Source organism: Stenella coeruleoalba, assembly GCF_951394435.1.
Source record: "Stenella coeruleoalba genome assembly, chromosome: 8".
NCBI classification, from domain to species: domain Eukaryota; kingdom Metazoa; phylum Chordata; class Mammalia; order Artiodactyla; family Delphinidae; genus Stenella; species Stenella coeruleoalba.
In genome coordinates, this window is record NC_137154.1 from 32,201,579 (window position 1) to 32,222,988 (window position 21,410).

Sequence of the window (21,410 nt, forward strand, 5' to 3'; positions counted from 1 at the left end):
TTTACAGCAATTTGGTAAAGATTACCTTTGTGAACAAAGATAAAACAATGACTTTTTCTCTCTACCTGATCCCTACAGATTTTGGAAACTCTGAGTGTTCTTTTTTTTTTTTTTAAGACTAACAAAAACTATTTTCCTAAAACATAAGCTTTACAGAAGTTTTCAGACAAGCCATACAAAATGATCACAAACTTTTTCTTGAAGGGAGGATTCTACACTTGACAGCAAAGTCACAGTGTTATTAGTGAGGGCTCTAATTTTTGTTTCATGCTCCTATTTGGGTTCAAACAGTCAAGCTTGTCCATCTACAGAATGTAAATAAAGTTAGACTTGGCTAGAGAGCGAATTCTAAAGAACTGGTTAGCTGATTTTAACCAATGAAATTAGATCTTCATAAAAAGGGGGGAAAGAACCCATAAAATTAAAATAAAACTACCTCCCCTCCCTCAAAAAAATATAAAGAAAAACACCCACACCCCTGCAGCTAACGCTGACAACTACCTTCATTCACAGTGCTTTATACTTAAACCATGATGGGGAAAATGGATAAATGCAGAGAGTTATTTGTATAAGTTCAATAGAATGTATTCTCCCTATAACAGGACACAACTGGAAATACTGGTTATTTTACCAAGGCTTTGACTGGTATGTCTTATTTGACAACAATGCATAAAATCAGATATGACTAAAATGCTTTAAGGAACATAGGTTAACTATAAGGAACCAATGTTTATAAAGCCCCTTGGACACCTGACCTGTAACTAGTATATAGAATTCCCATCATTACAGGTGATTAAGAAAAGTCACTTTCTGGCAAGTCCAGGAAGCTCAGGATATTTGGGGTTCCTTAAGAAGAGAAGAATTCAACTAAATCTGTAGGTATTACAGGAAAAATCTGATAGCGAGCCCTTGGCTTGGCTTCTTCAGCTTGAGAGGCTTTTAAAAGTCTAAACTGAGATTTCTTATAAAGGGTTCCAACAAAGCAACCTCAAAAAAGGGCCTTAAAGAAATTTCTGATTCCAGTGTCTGGGAAGGAAAATTATAAGAAAAGCCTAGAACATCTCCCAGTACTAGAAAGGAAGACCATGTGTAAAAAAAAAGAAAAAAAAAAAAACAAGGAGGATTTGTCAAAGTGACATAGTAGTCAACTTGGAAGAGCCCAATGGTTAATCCGGAATAAACTGAGCAACGAAGTTAATAACAATGATGGACCCCCATACTGTTTTCTATGGTGATGTACTGTTTCATATTCCCACCAGCAGTGTACAAGAGTTCCAATTTTTCCACATCCTTGCTAACACTTGTTATCTTCTGTTCCTTTTCTGTTTTTTTTTTAATGATAACTATTCTAACAAGTATAAGGTTCATTGTACTTTTGATTTGAATTTCCCCAATGATTAGTGATATTGAATATCTTTTCATATGCCTGTTGGCCATTTGTATGTCTTCTTTGCAGAAATGTCTATTCAAGCCTTTTTCTCATTTTTAATCAGGTTACTTATATATTTATTTCTTTGTTATTGAGTTGTAGGGATTCCTTAGATATTTTGGATATGAACTCCTTATCACATATATGGTTTGCCAGTATTTTCTACATTCCATAAGTTACCTTTACAACTCTGTTAACTGTTACCTCTTTTGATCAGACACTTTTAACTTTGTTGTAGTCCCACCTGCCTCTTGGTTATTTTCCTTTAGTTTCTTGTGCTTTTGGTATCATCTTCAGTAAATTATGGCCTAGACCAATGTCATGAAGCTTTTCCCCCATGTTTTATTTTAGGAGTTTTATAGTTTCAGGTTAAATCTTTAAATAATTTTGAGTCGATTTTTGTGTATGGTGTAACATAAGGGTACAGTTTCATTATTTTGCATGAGGAAATCCAATTTTCACAACACCATTTGCTGAAGAGACTATCCTTTCCCCATTGTGTATTCTTGACACGCTTTTTGAAGAACATTTGACTGTATATGCATGGGCTTATTTCTGGGCTCTCTATTCTGTTCCATTGGTCTATATGTTTGTCTTTATGCTAGTACCATTTTGTTTTAATTACTGTGACTTTGTAATATATTTTGAAATCAGGAATTGAGATGTTTCCAGTTTTGTTCTTTCTCAAGGTTACTTTGGCTATTCAGGATGTTTTGTGGTTCCATATGAGTAATTACCATATGATCCAACAATCCCATTCTTGGGTATATATACAAAAGAACTGAAATCAGGGTCTTGAAAAATATACGCAAAACCATGTTTACTGCAGCATTATTCACAATAGGCAAGATATGGAAACAACCTAAATGTCCACTGACAGATGAATGGATAAAGAAAATGTATATAGATACAATGATATATTACTCGTCCTTTAAAAGGAAGGAAATCCTGACATATGTAACAACATGGGTGGACTGTGAGAACATTATGCTAATGAAATAAGCCAGTCACGGAAGGACAAATACTGCATGATTCCATTTATATGTGGTACCTAAAATAGTCAAACTCATAGAAGCAGAGAGTAGAATGGTGGTTTCCAGAGGTTGGGTGGAAGGGGAAATGGGGAGTTGCTACTCAATGGATATAGTGGTGCAGTTATGCAAGATTAATAAGTTCTGGAGATCAGCTGTACAACATTTTGCCTATGGTTAAAAATATTGTGTTGTACTGTGTACTTAACAATTTGTTAAGAGAGTAGAGTTCATGTTTGTTCTTATCACAATAAAATAATAATAATGATAATAATGGATTATGAGTCATAGGAAAAATAAATATTCTCCAGATCAGACTGCTATATATAAGTTAATTAATTAATTAAATGGGGGAAAACCAATAGCTTTTTTTTCTAATTAAAAAAGGTAGAAGGACTAATAAAAATAGATATTCACCATTTAGCAAACACCAAAGTATTGAATTATAAAATTATCACAATAAAAGGATGAACAAATATTCTTAAAGTATCTTTCAATAAAGTGCTTTTTAAATCATTAATGGAAACTAGCTAACTACAATTCAAAACCCTAGAACCTCCACCTTAGCCAATTGATCAAAGGTAGCATGATCTGTAGTCAGATATCCTAACATTATGTATTTCTTAATATGATGAAATAAGAAAGCTACATGGTATCATTTCTGTGGTATTTTTGCCAAATGTACATTCAAGCATGAGTAAGCGTCATACATACGTAAACTAAGAGGTATTCTAAGAAATAAGAAGAAGAAGAAATAGTATTTTTACTAGTCATGATTGATAGACAAAGAAGATGCAAAAACTTTCCTTGATATGAAGAGACTAAAGAGACAGAAAACTATACTCAAGATGTGGGACCCTGGATTGGATCCTGGACCAGAAAAAAAAGACAGGAGTCCAAAATTGGTAAAATTTGATTAAGTCTGTAGATGAGTTAGTAGCATTGTATCAATGTTACTTCTCTGGTTTTGCTACTTATTCAATGGTTATGTAAGATGTAATATCTGGGAAGATGAGTGAATGGCAGGCAAGAGCTTTGTACTTTTTTTTGCAACTTGTTGGTACGTCTGAATTATTTAAAAAAAATTATTTGTCATTTTGAGGGTCTTTCTAGTTTTTAGAGATGAATGGTAGCACACAGATTTATAATATATACTATTAACTTAAGCTATGAATTCAAATATTAATTTAATAGACATGCACATGTGCACATATTTGTAGGAAGACAGGTAAAATCAAAATAGTGCCAGTGTCTAATTTTTTAACTAAATTAAAAGATGAACAAAATATATAAAAAGTGTTAGAATTTGCTACATAATGCAGTATTTGTATATTAAGTTTGTTGCTATAGTGGCATTGTCTATTTTGTCTTCTCTACTTCTTTCTAGCCAAGGTAATCTCAAAAATCTTATCTCAAGTAAGTCATCTAAACTACACCAAATACTTCTTTCTGATTTCAAGAGAGTTTCCAGGTATAATGTAATTTACTCTCAGGGAAGAATTAGAAGAAATCTACTGAAGATCAAGAAAGCCTAATAAACCATATATAAATATATTGCTTATTGCAATGACCCCACCACTAATATGATCAGACCACTAACATGTTCATCAGAGATGTATAAGTAATTTCAGATTATATAAGAAGTCATTTTTATAAACATTTGATAGGAAAAATATTCTATTTTCCTAGTAATAACAATACCTGTTAAATGTTACATTTGCTAAATACAAATATTTTTTTGATGACATGTAATTATTAATGGTCTGTGGTATGTGGGGATGATAGAGCCACTGGGCAAATAGATTCTTTACGAGATTTTCATATTCTTTAAGAACAGTTGACACAATGAAATTTTTATTTAAGATGAATTAATTGGCATGCACAGTGTTCTCCTAAGGAGTAATACAATTAATTTAAAAACTACTAGTTAAAACATTGAAATAGAAAATGCTTTGTGCTCTAAAGGGGGCTGAACATGATCTTTATAAGGATAATGTGTTTGGGCCAAATGCAAGAAGTACAATCTTAAAATCTTTTGTGATAAATAAGAAGAAATTTTGCCAGACTACTTCTCTCCAGTAATAAATTAGGTTGTCTTAACAGTCACAGCATTCCAGAACTGAAAGCAAACGTGTATGTCATCTCATCCAGTTGCTTGATTTTGTAGATAAGAAATAGCCATAGAGAGGTTAACTAATTTGCCCAGCTAGGCATCAGAAACTTTGGACTGTCATATCACACTACATAATAACAGTTCTGGTTATAATGATGCTTTATAAGAGTCCTTTTCAAACATTTTCATTGTCTCCTCGTCCACACCTCCTCAGTGGGTATTTAATTTGTGCTGCTTGGGTGAGATCTCATTTTACATACTTTAAGTAACTGGTGTTAAAGTGAGGTTTAAAGCTAGAGGTAGCAAATGTTAACTATGCTATTTTTGATTTATGAAAATGAAAAAAGGCCTAAGGCTGAGAGAGGTAAGAATCTTTTTATTCATAGATAAGAACAGTGAGGTTAACTCTCAGCATTGACCTTCTTAATACTCTTGTATTTAAAGCATTCTGTGCTATTAGAGGAGATGCATTTCTAAAACTCCAAGTGCTAGTCTCTGCCTAAAGTGCTTGAAACCTTTTAATCTGTTGATTAATATCAAAACATATTTTTAAGCATCTATTGTGCCCAGAATTGTGCTAATTGCCGAAAGCGTAACAGAAAGCAATTTACACAGGATCTCTGTTCTCTTAAGAGTGTACAGTATAGTAGCGGATCATAAAATAACAAAAGGCTGTTGCTACATAGTTTTGTTTGTGATATGGTAAGTAAAGTACATCGCATTGTAGTGTATAAGAAGGGTGCTGGATTAGTCAACTCTTGCTAAAATAATGATGCATAACAAACACACCATAAATGTGTGGCTTGATTTCTATTTCTATTTATGATGCAACGGTTGATTTTAGAGTAGTGCTCCCATCACAGGTACCCACAAAACTGTATTAAAAAATAAGGCAATGGTTTTAAGGAAATGGACAATAAAACAAAGCCCTGATAAGATCCAAGGGGAAACAGAATTGAAAAGTTGAATCCTTTGAAGATAGAGGGACTTGGTAATGTTCTTTTTAGGCTTTCAGAAATGTTTCCTAACAGGATAAAACCAAGAATACACAGTTAAAGGTGGTCAACCAGTAAAGAAGCTGTATATTATGACAAAATCAACCCTTTTCTGAGGAAAGACACAGATTCCAAAGTCTTTACCATATAAATCAATAATGTCCAGTGTACAATGTTTTAAAAAGCCAATTATAAATAAATAACAAACATAGGGCATTGACTCCCATCATAAACAACTGAAACAATTAGATAAAAATATATGAAATGTCCATTTTTACACTGGCCAACAGGCAGTATTGATGAACTCTGAACTAAACAAGTAAGATTGCCTCTGTGATTGCGCTTTCTGTGTGGAGGCACTTTATGGTTCAAGAGGAGGTTGATAAAAGCTAAGTTGAACACGGCAGTCTTAATGAAATAAGGAAGGCAGATACCAGAGTTCGAGGGAGCCAGGATTTATACAGGATAAATACCAGAGAGGAGAAAGCTACAGGGAGAAACAGTTCCAGAATTCTTCATGGGTATCTCTTTAAGTTTAGGCTGTAAAGGGTGACAAAATATGCCACCTGAATATATGCCACTTTGGCTTGAGGATTGTTTTTATCTGAAGGCATTTGAAAAGAAGCAGATACAAGAAAAGCTCCTTCTTTCCCACTATTTGCCTAAAAGCAGAATATAAATTCAGGAAGGTGCCCCTCTTCTGTTTTCTACCAGGAAGGATAAAGGCTAATCCCTGGAGACAGTTTGAGGCCCTTATCAGTGGAGAAGGTCCAGACTTTAGGTCTACATAACAAACTTTACTCTTGTTTACTGTGCTTTGCCTGGCTATCTTCCTATAACTGGCCTGCTCCAAATCTTTCTTTCTTTTGTCTTTAACTGAAGATAGTATCTAATCTGAGTTCCAAGCCACCTCTGAAATTACTCATGTTTTCCCCCTGGGAATCTCTCATGCACACATGAGGTATACTGTTAATAAACTTCTGTTTGTTTTTCTTTTGTTAATCTGTCCTTTGTTAAAAGGCTCCAGTGAAGAATTCAGAAGAGTAGGGGGAGAGTATTTTTCCTCCCCTAAAGCTAAATAATAAGCTATACATTTGCAGACTAAGACAAGGCCAGTAAAATAACAGCTAATGGGGTGACCAATTCTTTGAATTCGTACAAGACTGGGAGATGTTTAAATTCTCACCAGGTGAAGTGGTAGTTCACACTCCAGAATGATCACACCTTATAGTGTTCAGCCATTCCACATACTTTAACCCAGGTAGTATAAAGATGCTCAAGAATTGAAAGAAATAAATGAACATACAAAGAGGAGAAACAAAAGATATAAAAATGAAACAAATAGAAGTGTTGAAAAAAAATTTTTTTATCACTGGATGGGCTTACCAGTGGATAGGACCCTGCAGACCAAAAGATTATAAATTTGAAGTTAAAGAGTTAAAAAACAATTGTGAGAAAATAGACATCGAATACATGTGTACAGAGACACAGAAGCAAATGAGGGAAGGTAGGGCAGCAAAGATACTTGAAGAAATAATTTTCTTACAGTTTTTCAACTTTTATGAAAACTATAAATCCACAAATCCAAAAATGCTCAGAAGTGAACCAGGATAAGCACAAAGAAAAAAATACCAAGGCAGTTCATATTCAAAATGGTAAAATCCAGTAATAAAAGGAAAATCACATGATTAGCCAGAGAAAAGAGACAAATCATTTGCAGAGGAAAAAATGTAAGAATTGCTACTTACTTGTCAGAAACAATGCAAGGGCAAAGAAAATGACATACCTTTAACTTGTTATAAGGAAAACAAAATCTGTCAACGTTGAATTCTTTATCCATGAAAACAGTATTCGAAAAAGAAAGACTTCTTTCAGACCGAAATCTAGAAAACGTGTCTCCAGAAGACTCGTGCTTTGAGACATATGAAAGAAAGTAACTTAGACTGAAGAAAATGAGCCAGTTGTAAACTTTGGTGTATGGAAAGAAATGAAGAGTACTAGAAATGGTAAAATATATTAAAAAGATAAATATCGGATTTCTTCATCTTTCTTTAAAATACCTTAAAAATATAGTCCAACTAAAGACAAATTATTATAAATACATTTTGGGGTTTATATCATATAGAATTTAAATGTTTTATAAATATAGCTCAAAGGGTGAAAGGGACAAATGGAATTAATTACACTGTTATTAGTCTCTTATAATATATATAAAATAGTATGATATTATTTGAAATTAAATGTGATATTGTAAAAATATGTTTTAAACCCTTGAACAATAGCTAAGAATATAGCACAATAAGTCTAATAAACTCACAGTGGAAATAAAATGGAAGATAAAAATCTTAATAAAATTAATTCAAAATAAGGGAAAAATGAGAAAAATGGAACATGTATAGACTTCTGGAGGAAACATAAAATGATGCAGCAACTTTGGAGAACAGTCTAGCAGTTCCTCAAACACAGAGTGTCATATGACACAGCAATTCTACTCCTAGGTAAACATCCAAGAGAAATAAAAGCATATGACTGCATTAAAACTTATATATGAATGTTCATAGCAACATTATGCGCATAAACCAAAATGTGGAAACAAATGAAATCTCTGAGTGGCTCAACAAAATGTGGTGCACCCGTACAATGAAATATTATTTGTCCATAAAGAGGAGAAAGTAATGAAATATTCTGCAACATGGGTAACCTTGAAAACTTTATGTTAAGTGAAATAAAGTCAGTCACAAAAGACCACACATTGTATGATTCCACTTAACATGAATAGTTTTTCATCTTACAAAACTGAAACTCTATGCCCATTAAACAATAACTCCTCGTTTCTCTTGTCACCTAGACCCTGGTAACCTCTATTCTCTATGAATTTGCCTACTCAAAAGTCTTGCATAAAATGGAATCATGCAATATTTGTCCTTTTCTGTCTGGCTTTAAACACTTAATATTTGCAAGGTTCATCCATGTTGGAGCACATCAGAATTTTCTTCCTTTTTGAGATTGAATATTTCATTGTGTGTATATACCACAGTGCTTATCCCTTTATCTATTGGTAAACTTGGGTTGCTTCTGCTTTTTAACTATTGTGAATAATGTCACTACAAACACGGGTGTACAAATATTCCTTTGAGATCCTACTTTTATATCTCACGTATATACCCAGAAATGAAATTGCTGGATGATATGAGTTCTGTTTTTAACTTTTTGAGGAACCATCAAACAGTCTTCCACAACAGCTGCACCATTTTACATTCCTACCAACAGTGAAAAAGATTCAAATTTCTCCATTTCCTTGTTAAAGCTTACTATTTCCAGGGTTTTTTTTTTTGTTTGTTTTTTGTTTTATAGTAGCCATCTAATGGGTGTGAGGTGGTATCTCATTGTGGTTTTGATTTGATCAATGATTATTTTTCTGTCTCTTCCCCCTTCATTTTTTTTTGGTTTATGTTCCATGCATTTTTGAGCTCTGATGTTAGGTGGATATATGTTCATAATTATTATATTTTCCTAAAGGACTGACCCTTTTATCCCATTCTAAAATGTCCTTCTTTATATGTAGTTACTTTTAAATTTTGTTTGTAAGTCTATTTTGATATTAGTATAGCAATGCCAGATTTCTCATGGTTGCCTCCTGCATTTTATAACTTTTTAAAAAATTATTTTTCTTTCAACCAATTTAAAGTGTATCTCTAATAAGACAGTGTAGTATTGGATCATGGTTAATTTTATCCAGTCTTCTAATCTCTGCCTTTTGGACTGTTTAATCCATCTACATTTAAGGTGATTATTTATAAAGTAGGATTTATTTGTAATTGTGTGAATTGTTTTCCATAAGTCTCAGGCCTTTTTTGGTTTCTCTATCCCTCCATTGTACCCTCTTTTATGTTAAATATTTTCTAGTGTACCATTTTTAATTCAGATGTCATTTATTTTACTATTATTTAGTTATTTTTCTTAGTGGGTTACCTGGGGATTTGCAGTTAACAATTTATTTTATTATGATCTAGATTATATTGACACCATTTTAATTTCAATGGTATACAAAAACTGCTTCTGTATATTTCCATTGCCACTTGCCTCCTTTGTGCTATATTTCTCATACAAATTACATCTTTATTCATTGCTTTCCCATCAACACAAATTTCTAATTATTCCTCTATGGAGCTGTCTTTTAAGTAAGATGGGAGAAAATAGAGTACTAAACGAAAATATATTTATGCTGACTTTTATATTTACTATGTAATTTCTGTTGCTGATGATTTTTATTTCTTCATGTAGATTTGATTTACTGTCTACTACACTTTCACTTCTGTCTAAAGATTTCCTGTAGTATTTCTTGTAGGACAGGTCTGCTAGCAACAAATCTCTCAGTTTTGCTTATAGGTTAATATCTTAAATTCTCCTTCTATATCCACTTTGCTGGATATAAAATTCTTGGTTAACAGACTTTTTTCTCTCAATGCATTGAATATATCATCCATGGCCTTCTGACCTCCATAGTTTTGATGAAAAATAGGTTGTTAATGCTACTGAAATCCCTTGAAAGTGTTGAGTCACTTCTCTCTTGTTCTTTTCAAGATTATCCTTTTATCTTTGGCTTTACATAGTTTGGTTATAGAGTAACTAGGTCTGAATTTCTTTGGGTTTAAACTAAACAGAGTTCACTGAACTTCTTAGGTGTTTAATTTTTTTTCATCAAATTTGAAAAGTTTCATGCCATTATTCTTCAAATATTCTTTCTTCTCCTTTATCACTCTCTTTTCCTTCTGGAAATGCCACCTATAGACAGTGTCTATACTGTTACACTTGAAGTTGTCCCACATGTCCTCGAGACTGTAGGTAAGGAGACTTTTTAGTAGAGATCTGCAAGTGCAGAGACCCCAGGCAGAAGTAGCTGGAACTCAATGAATATAGGAGAGAATGATGGGGACGGGTCAGTATCACAGATGTGCTAGCTTTGCAGTTATAGGGCCCTGAATCTCAGAAGGGTCCTCTACTTGGTTTGATGCTCCGTGTCACTGTCATAAAATCATCAATGATTTTTGAACAATGGCTCAACATTTTCATTCAGCATCGGGCCCTGCATATTATATAACTGGTCTTATGGGAGAGGACAGGTTTAAAGGGACAGACTGGAACCAGAACTCAAAGAACCCCTACACTGAATTTTATTTTAAGTAAGATAGCCAGACATTGGAGTGTATTAAGCAAGGGAGAGTTGTGGTATGGTTTGTAGAGAGGCAAAGTAGGTAAGAATATCGACTCTGAGGTCAAACTGCCTGGGTTCAAATCCAGCTCTGCTACTTAGTAGGTATGTGATTTTGGATGATTTACTTAAATCCCTTTTGCTTTAGTGTCTTCAGATATAAAATGAAAAAATGATGTAACTTATTTTGCTGGTTGTGGTGAAGGTTGGGTTAAAATACATATATGAAGTGGTTAGAAGATTTATGGGGACATTATAATAACTCTATAAATATTTGCTATTATGATTAGTAGCACTAGTAGGATTTTTGCAATGTGTGTTGTAAGGATGTTGCCATCCATTTTGCTGGAGAGCAGTGAGAGAAGCAGTGAGTGGCAGGTAATGTGGTCAAATTTGAAATCGCCAGAGGCCAGATCTTGTAGGTCTTCGTGGTTTTGGGTGAGAAGTTTGGATTTTGAAATGAAAAAGTTGCAAAGAGCGAAATGTTCTGATTTGCATCTTATTCCCTTAGTTCCATCTATTTATTAAAGATTTAAAGATTTGACTCAAACTCACTCAGGAAAAAATATAAGTAAATTTTGGAATTTTTGCTGCTTCTTGAGGGAGACAGAATAGCAACTTAACTGAATTCAAGGACAGCTGAATTCTCTAATCTTTGAAGGCATGGAAGGGCCTGAGGCCAACACTGTAATATATGCGAGAAATGGTCCAAGTTCAAGTTTCTTAATGACCTACTCACCAGCAAACTTGTTGAAAATATTCACATTGTAAGTCCTTTCATAATCATCAATAATGACCAATCTGTTACCCCACAGTACTTCTCTAACAAGGGTGGAGGCAAACTTCTAGCTCCTGTAACCTGTTTCTCTTCCTAACCTCTCTACCATTTTTGTTTCTCCACTGTAAGACATCTGGAGATGCCTGTAACACCTAAATTCCATTGCCAAATAAAAAAACCCTTATCCTCCTGAAGGGGGAAATAAAATCACAGTTCAAAATAGTTTACAAGTAAAAATATTGAAATCAGTAACTTCCAAAAGGGGCTGTTGCTATGGAGATCCCATTACAGTCATCCTCCATGGCAGTCAATTAGATAATTGTGGCTAGGACAATTATTAGTACTACCAGCCATCAATAACCACATTCGGTGTTTTAATACCTCCAAGCAGGCAGGTCAAACAAAGCCACTGCCTTGCCAACTTGTTGACATTGTCTGGCTTGATTATTTCTGTGTAAGAAGTAGACCAGTATTGGGGAGACAAGCAACATCGCTTCACTACTGTCTGAAAGCTGCAGTATTTGGAAGATAGTTGGAGAAATTTTCTGTTATGAAGAGCTTGTAAGTGTACTGCATGGAAAAATCTTAGAACAGGGAAGTTTGTATAACTAGGTAGAGCTCATATAACAGGAAACTGGGACAGTTCTGGGACCTAAAGAATAGTAATTATATAGGTGGCCTGTCATATATACTGCAGTGGTTTAAACTTTAGCTTGCATAGGTTCATCTTGAATATAAAATAAAAATACAGAGTCCTTAGCTCCAGCACAAGACAATCTGTTTCAGTCATTCTAGAGTATGGCCAGGGAATGTTTTTGTAATGCTAATGTAAGTTTAGAAGCAGGAGACACAGTAAATGCTGGGTAGGGATGACGACACTGACTTTCCTCATGATTCTGGTTTCATGGGTCTTGGGCAAGTCAACTAAAGTTTTCAGTTTATCACATTCATCATAATCTGATAAACTAATCTACTAAGAAAACTTTTTTTTTTTTTTGGTAAAAGCCACCTATCCTTGTTTCAAGTTATTTCATCATTCTAGTTAGGAAAAGCAATGGCTATTCTTTGTAGAGCCAAATTTTTTATCTCTGCTCATATTTTAGTAAGTAGCTCTATCAGAGATTTTAGGGATATTTGGATGGGAGAGCATAAGTGCCAGTGCCCATCGCTCCATAAAACGTAAATGCCTAAACCACCTTTCTCCTGTTTTAAGTGACTTACCCAGGGCCGATAGGCTGATTTTCCTCCAAGACACAGAGCCATGGTCTGGACTGAGAATTTTCTTTCAACTTTCAGAGTGACTCTCATTTCACTTCGATGACAGGGAAACATTGAAGCCATCAGAGACAGTGCATTTTACATTTATTTATTCACCTTGTGTTCATTGAGCACCTAATTGTGTCAGACCCTGGGGATATGGCAATGAAGGAAACAGACAAAGCCCTGCTCTCCAGGAGATTACATTTTAGAAGCGGGAGACTGAGAAAACAAATATACAAACACATGTATAATATAATGTCATGTATTGATGCATTTTATGCAGAGAAGACAAACAAGGTAAGGGAATAGATGGTGATAGCAGAATGGTGGGGACAGGGGTACCATTTTACATAGGAGAATCAAGGATAATCCTTCTGATATGGTGAAATTTAAAGAGAGAATAGAGCCAAGTGAGGTGAATAAATATTTAGAGGAAAAACATCCCAGTCAGAGGCACCAACAGGTACTAAGACACTGGACAAGAGCTTCTCAGCAGGTTCAAGACACAGCAGAGGCCAGCCTAAAGGAAATCAAGTGAGCTGTGGGGAAGTGGTGAGAAGTGAGGCCAAGAAAGGGAGGCCCAGCACTGAAGGGTCTAGTAGCCCATGATGAGGATAATAGTTTTTTATTTAAATATAATTCTCAGTGATCTTAGAAACCCTTGGATAGCTTTAAAGAGAGAAATGTCATGATGTAACTTTTTAAAAAAGAATCAGTATGGACACTATAATAGTGAATAGACTGTAGGGTAAAGTGTAAAAACATTGTCTTTAATGAGCGTGTTGGTTATAAGAATTCCAGACTTTTCAAGGAGCTTTTAGGCCCACAGAGACCTTATCTCATTTACTTCCTCAAAAGAAATTTCAGGGCATATCAGGAAGGAGTCTGTTCACATACTTTCCTTTAATAAAGGGAGAATGGGAAGAAGGTATAAGAAGTCCACTAGGCTTTGAAGCTTTGAAGTGGTGATGAGGAAAGATTGAAAAGGAAATTTGATGCTTCTATTTCCCAAAAGAGAATAAAAATCTAATTTCAAAAAGGTAATGAATGTGTGTAGAATCATTTCTACTGTAAAATTTGAAATGAGGCTTGGTTTTGATTAATGTTTTATTGGTGCTTTAAAGGCCCCAGAAAAACTACAATACCACTGGGCCTATGCAAGTTTAAAACTGGCAAAGGCAAAGAACAATCTGGAACACAAATATTTTTCTTCTTTTTCTATAAAAATATCATTGAAGCATGTAAATACTTTTATTCATATACCTACTCACTTAATTTTTGAAAAGAACTGTCCAACATCTACTTGGATTATAGCCTACCATACATCTTACTGAAATTATTATGGTTGCAAGTTGGGGTAAATAAACTGATGTTTTCACAAATGTTATTCATTACCTATTAAGATAAATAGTAAAAAGCAACCTGGAAAATAATTTACACAAGAAAGGTAAAAGATATAATTACATTCTTATAAAATTCTTAGGAAACAAACAGAATCCTTTAATTAGTATTTTTGACTCTCAAAAAGAGACAGAAATTAGATGTTTTTACGAGAAAAATTATTTGATGATATTGTGTGAATAAATGGAGAGACACTTCATGCCGCCGCCCAGGGATTTTTAAAAGGATAATCATATTTTGACTCACCCATCTTAAGAAATATGAGTTCAACATAGCATTATCTAGAAAAAAACAGTTTTTTCTTCAGATAATCAAAATTAGGAGAGTTTCTTTTTAAGCAAGGCAAATCATACCTCCTGTTCAGTCTCTTTCACACACACACACACACATACAGACACAGAAAGAGAAACATACTGTACAGGTGTCCAATTCCAAATGCATAATAATTTTCCTATTGGGCATTTGTGAATGTATTCATGGAGTTATGGATACCTTTAAAATAGAAATAGGTACTGTTTATTAAGGGGTTACTGTTTGTCCTGTTTGTATGACCCCATTCAATATTTAAAGGAAATAGCTGTTATCATGAGGTATGTCATCTTATTATTTTCAATTTACTGGTGAAGATACTAAAACACACAGAGGTTAGCTAATCGTCTGAGGTCTCACAGATAAGAAGCTGAACAAGGAATTTAATGCAAGCAGTCTGACTGCAAGTCTTTGCTCAAAATCACATTGTAACACTTCTAGTGTAGTTATGTGTACACTCCTAAAGGTTTATATATATGCACACAATGAAGTAAGTTTTGGGACTCTGACCTGAAAGTAGTATATTTTAAGTCACAAAATTGAGACCCAAGCTCAGAAAGGCTTCTGAGGATTTCCTAAAAACAAAAAATCTGCCACCACCACCATGCTTGCCCTAACCCTTAACCTAAGCAAAGCACACAGGTTAACCTTCAGAGAAGAGGGCAGTGAGTTTGCATTATTAATATCTAAGAAAAGAACAGGCGACATTTAAATCTCTGATGTGTTAAAGAACAATAGTTACCTGTCAGGTCACCTGGTGAAGCAGGAGTTTCTAGAAACTGTGCAGTATGAATCCAGCAGACAAATCTACCTTCAGATTATCTGAGAAAAAAATAAATTATGCAAAGCACCCCAGATCTTAAGTAAAAGCCAATTAACCTTGGCAGTTGTATCATGGAGTAATTAGTATTTCATTCTGCAAGTTACAGACATACATTTAATTGTGTTTTACCCATATTTCAAATTAAACACATAGATAACAAAGTAACAATTCATCACTTTACTTAAAGAGAGAGAGAAAAAGACAAACCTAAGCAAAGTATTTCCTCATAATAAACAGACACTGGTTTAAAAAAGTGTAGTGATTTCAAAGTAATCCACACCTGGAAACTTTTACACCAAATGCCTGTCATATGCATATCCTCTCATTAACATTTGAGATAAAAGAAACACCTCCCTTTCCTTGATCTTATGATTTCATCTTATTTCTCTAACAGTGTAGTGTACCTATGCTCTAGTACAGTCAGGGCATGCGGTATAATTAATAGTATAATTACTCGCCTTCTTTTCCTCAAATAAAAAATACTTTGGTTAATATAAGGACAGTTGGTAGATTTTTTTTGAGGCTTCATACATAGGAAACCATGCTGAAAGAAATTCCCCTTTTTAGACCATCCAGTGAATAACTCCAAATGTAATTCCCTACTCTAGGTCTAACTATAGACAAATGAAAAGACATAAAGAGGTACATGAGGCAAGCCTTTGTATTTGAGGGATGGGAATGATTGTGCAAATCAAATGGCTGATTTGAGATGCTGATTTGGTGTGTCCATTTGCACAACCTAGATCAGCACAGTTGTGCTTATTGCAACTGCACTGGACATTCACTTTACTGTACATACATGCATCAAGGCATGTATGTACATGAATAGAGATGTAAACATATGAAGGTACTCATAAACTAAATTTATGCATCCACAAATTAAAATGTTCACAAGTGCCAGAAAACACAAATATATATAGAAACTACCATGTTAATGCCTACAATGAGCAAATGCAGACAGGAGCATGCACAAATGCATACAGTGAACGTACATGTGTTCATGTACGCAACTGTTCACGTACGCAACTGTTAGGGTTCAGTTAATGATGAATAAAACAAATGCATCCTAGAAATATCTAAAATTTATTTGTGAACTCCAGTACCCCAAAACCTTAAATGTGTAACCCCCAAATACGATGATCATGAAAGGGGAAATAGAAAGTGAGATTAACATTGCAAAGGAGAAAAATCTGCCCTAAATTTTCATTCAAAAAACTAGTCTGTCTCCATTATGAGATGAATGAGGATATTTTTTCAAGGATTCATATTTCTCCACCTTTTTTCTCTTTAATTATGACCAGGAGGATAAAATGTGAGAAGGTGTTTTCTTTTTCAAAGATCATAGAGTTCATTTCATCAACTTGGTACTATCTAATTTACTTTTTCGAACATACCTACCTGGTCCACCATTCTCCTGATTCAGAGAAAGCTTGTTCTCTATCTCACACCTTTCCAAAGTTGCAAACATTAAGTGGGCTAATACACAATCAAGCATCTACATATTCACTGTGTAACAAATGACTGGAAACACATCTAGTAAATACAGTCAATTTTACTTATGCCGCATCTATGCATCTACTTCAGAGGGATTTATTTCACAGATTAAATGAGTGGACTTAAAACATGCTCTAAATTACCTGTTCCTCTTACCCACAATGTCCCTATCTCTTACCCATATTGTACTGCTCCTCTTTCACTATGTCAAAATCTCCTGGTGAAGTCATTGTCAGTGGATTTCACGAGCGAAGTGTCAGCAGCACATTTTACTCATGTTGGAAACTTGACCATTTAAATATGTAGACTCTCTGCTCAGTGTACACTAAGATTTACATACTTAGTGTGTTATTCCAAAGAAAGGCATGAAGGGTAGTTTTGGGGATTTCCAGCCTAGATGATCTTTAAGTTTTGGGACCAAGATTGAAGAAACCTAAAGGGGTCAAACTGAAACTTGCAGGGGAAAAATAACCAATATGTCACCGTGAGTATGCTGCTACTTTAACAGGAACTTATCAGGGATGTTCATCCTCTGCTCCATTGTGCCGCATCCACCAAACTTGAGCTGCAAGCTTCTGCTCAGTATCTATCTCTTGATTTACTTTTACTGGGCACTTTATGATGAAAAAAGTGGTAAAGATGAGCCATAGTCAGAGAGAGGACAAGACCCACCACAGGATGCTCTCTCTTTTTCTCACTCTTAGTAGAGATGCTGCCCAAAGAAGGATGCCTATTCAGCAGTTAATCAGGTGCAGAGGTCAACTGCTTCTTCCAGGAGCCTCAAATAGTGCCTGATTTTCTGGGAACAAATATATTGCATTATATGACCTTCCCAAGATGCCACTGTGTCTACATGATATGAGGTGAAATGGTGTTCTCAAAGGAATTAAAGAATTTAGGAGTGGGAGGTACCAAGAAGGGGGGAAAGGGGGACACACACAGCACATTTGCTTTATTTCTGATGCAAATGCTGTAATGGTACAAGCTAATCCTGGTCAATCATCATGACATTGAATGCATGGCTTTTCTGAGAGAAAGAGAGACAGAGAAATAAAATTTCTATTTTTATGAAAGAAACCTACATTTCGCTGTCATCTATACCTCATAGACTCATATATCCTAGCATTCAGGGAATAGAAAGCAATGGCACTTTTTCCATATGATGCTTTCTTTTTTTGAACAGCACTAATTCACAACCATTTATTTGAATTCAAGCATTCAGTTTCAAATATTGTTAGCTAATATCTGAAAATACTACAAAATTTATTTTTGAAGATTTGGACAGTCATGCAAAATATATTCATTAATATTAGTTTAATACCATTTTCTAAGTGAGAACTTCACACAGGTATGGTACATTCACACCCCCACCCCTGCCCCATGGTATGCTGTAAAGAGAACCCTGTGTAGCAGTCATACACTTTTCTGTGTACTTCCCTCATTAATGGTTGTCTCTTTCTCTAAACTGTAAGCTCCATGAAAGCAGGACTCTAGCATTCGCAGGAGAGACAGTGTGGTGAAATGGTTAAGCACATGGCTTCAAGAAACTCATTGCCAGATCTTTATCCTACTTCTTCCTCTTACAGGCTGTATGATCTTGGGCAATTCAGTTAACATTTTCTACCTCAATTGCCTCATCTGTGAAAGGAGGATAACTGTAATATCTATCTTAAATAATCCTCAGACTATTTAACTAATAATAAAAAATTAAAACAGTGGCTGGTATATATTAAGCACAACATTAATATTCATAATTACTATTTTTGTTTACTATTGGATCTTCAAAAGAAGTGGAATGGCAGGCACACTGTAGAATCTCAAAGAATATTTATTGAATGACTGAATGACTGGCTGCCTGAATGAACAAAGGGAGAAAGGAGATCATCAAGATTATGTTATTCAGTGATTTTCAAATCACTTTAGACTTGGACTTCCTTTCACCACTAAAAGTATATGCAGAATGTGTAAGCCCAACAAATAAATTATATAAAAGTATAGATCCTCTAGTAGTGAGCCCCATCCTCTAGATATTCATTTACCTTCTCAGCAGCCCTTGGCTTATGTCTGCTAAAGAACTAGGACTCAACAGAATGGAGAGGAAAATCTTAGCCCAACCACTTAAGTTCTAAGAGCTTAGAAACTTATACTAAAAGAAATCGAGTGACTTGTACAGGTTCAGGCGAATGTCCAATCTGGGTTCCAATTAAAGTCACATACGTGCCATGTGAATTATGTCTGTGACATTGAGCTGCATTCCAAAATTCATCCAGGAGTGCCATATCTACTCTGTTTAGTCACAGACACAGGCCCAATAGCAAAATGCAAAGGAAAAATAACCTAAAATCAAAACAAACAAGAACAAGATATTTACTTTCTTTTCCTAAAAGACTATGTCTTATGATTTCCTGTTATCATACTAGAATGTGTTACCTTGTTGCTTTCTTTACTTCTTCCATTGATGCTTCAGGTTCTGAATTCATTCAACACATATTTAAGCACTTACTATGGGGCAGCTGGTTTTAAGCACTTGAGACTCATTTGCAAACAAATAGACTGGAACTCTATTAAAGAAAAAAAAAAACACTAAATAAAATAAGGGTTTTCTGGGACAGTGGCAAAGAGAGATTGAAGAAATTTCCAGGATGACATTTCAAAAAAGTTCTTAGATCATGAAACACAGAAGCAAGTACTATTTTAAAAGTTAATGTGTGTTTTTCAATTAGTTTAGGTAGATCATATACATAGTAGTCTTGGAAACAAACCTTTATTGAGCAAAAATAGGCCATTTTTCAGTACCTTTTATTCTTCACCACTTGACCATCGATATTATATAATGTAACCGAGATGAACAAATAGTTTGGGGAAATTTAAGACTGTATACATGACTAAGAAAATGTCCCCTAAGTAAACAAGTGTATGTTGTCATTACTCTCTCTGTCTGACCAGTTTACCCTACTCTCTGGTGTCACTGATAATTTCAACCTCTACTTCAAGTAGCGCTAATTACAGTACCTGAGCTGCAAAAATAAAAGATTCCATTATAGCGAAGTTCACAAATATTATTTTAATCCAGCTATCCACACTGTCCATCTAAAGCAGTAAGTGTCTCCTTCACATACAACTGTCTCAGACTTCTAATCCAGTATACTGTATGAAACAGAAATGCCTCTCAAATAGCACTTCAATGCTAAATATACGACTAAAGAATGAAAAACAAATTAGTTAGCCATAGATATTCAGTATTCAGAGATTTGAGATCACACAGAAAAACACATCCAGCTGAGTTACTGTTTTTCACTTTTCATCTGAGAATGTTGGCATGGGATAGACACAGTCAGCTTTAAATTAATTTAGGTCTTACACATTTTAGGCACTAGTTTACATAGTTAATGCATATTAATGCATATAAAAGGAAACACAAAGTCCAAAACCAATTCCCAACTTAGAATGAATATATCAGTACTTCAAAATAATAGAGAGAAATAAATTGTTAGTTCTGGTAGTACTCATATTAAAATAAGTTATTCCACTGGAAAGTGGGTTTGTTTCTCAGTAGGAATCGTTCATATTCTACAAAGCATAAGTAATTCTTCACTGCTTACTGTTACAAGTACATAATAGAACTGTACTATCTACATTCAACATTTTGCTTAATTTTTTTTTTCCACATGAGGATAGTTAGGCTATGAATGTTAACTCCTCAAAAACAACATCTATTTATATAGGCACTAATTAAAAGAAATAAGAAATGGCACCTTTCTTACGGACAAAAGCCACACGTTTGTAAAGCATTTTAAACCCCAGCAATTAATGGATTGAGAGAAATAAAATGCATTCATTAAACTCAAGTCATAGTACATACTAAAAAGAATTCTGTGATTAACTGTTAAAAGGAACTCCCAGAATATTTCTTAATAATATTTATAAAGCTCTTCTATTACAAATTATTTTTGTTTTTAAACAAATAATGCAGTGAATATACCACGGTAAACTCTGCAGGATGCATAATGCTATCTATTGTTAAAGAAAAATGTGTACATTATATTCATTCAAAGCCCACTTGATCATGCCAGTATTTAAGAGAAGAAAATTGATTGTATTATCATGTAGTAGAATAGGAATTTAGAGCATAGAAAAAATAATTTACAGATGAAGCTGTTCAAATTTGATTAACATTAAGCCAAATTCTCTTTCCTCATTTCATCTAAAATTTTCGGAAAAATATCAGCCTGACTCTATTTTTATTACTTCCAAAGATTCCTCAAGACATACTTTGCTAAGGTGCAATGGTGATTAACTTTCCATAGGCTCCATATGGTCTGGGAGGGAAGTTGGAGCCATGGGTGGAGGTAGGAGAGTAAACCTAAATTAAACTAAATTATCTGCTTCCCTTTCATAAATCTTTAGAGTTGGTTAGGGTTTCTGGGTACAATATGGAAATTACAAGGAATAGGACCTGGGAAATTAGCAATATTCCATCTCATCGAATTAAATGATTTTTAGAGCTGAGGAGTCAGCAGGAGCTTCAGACCTTGATCTTTTCTTTTGTCCTGGTCATTTCACCC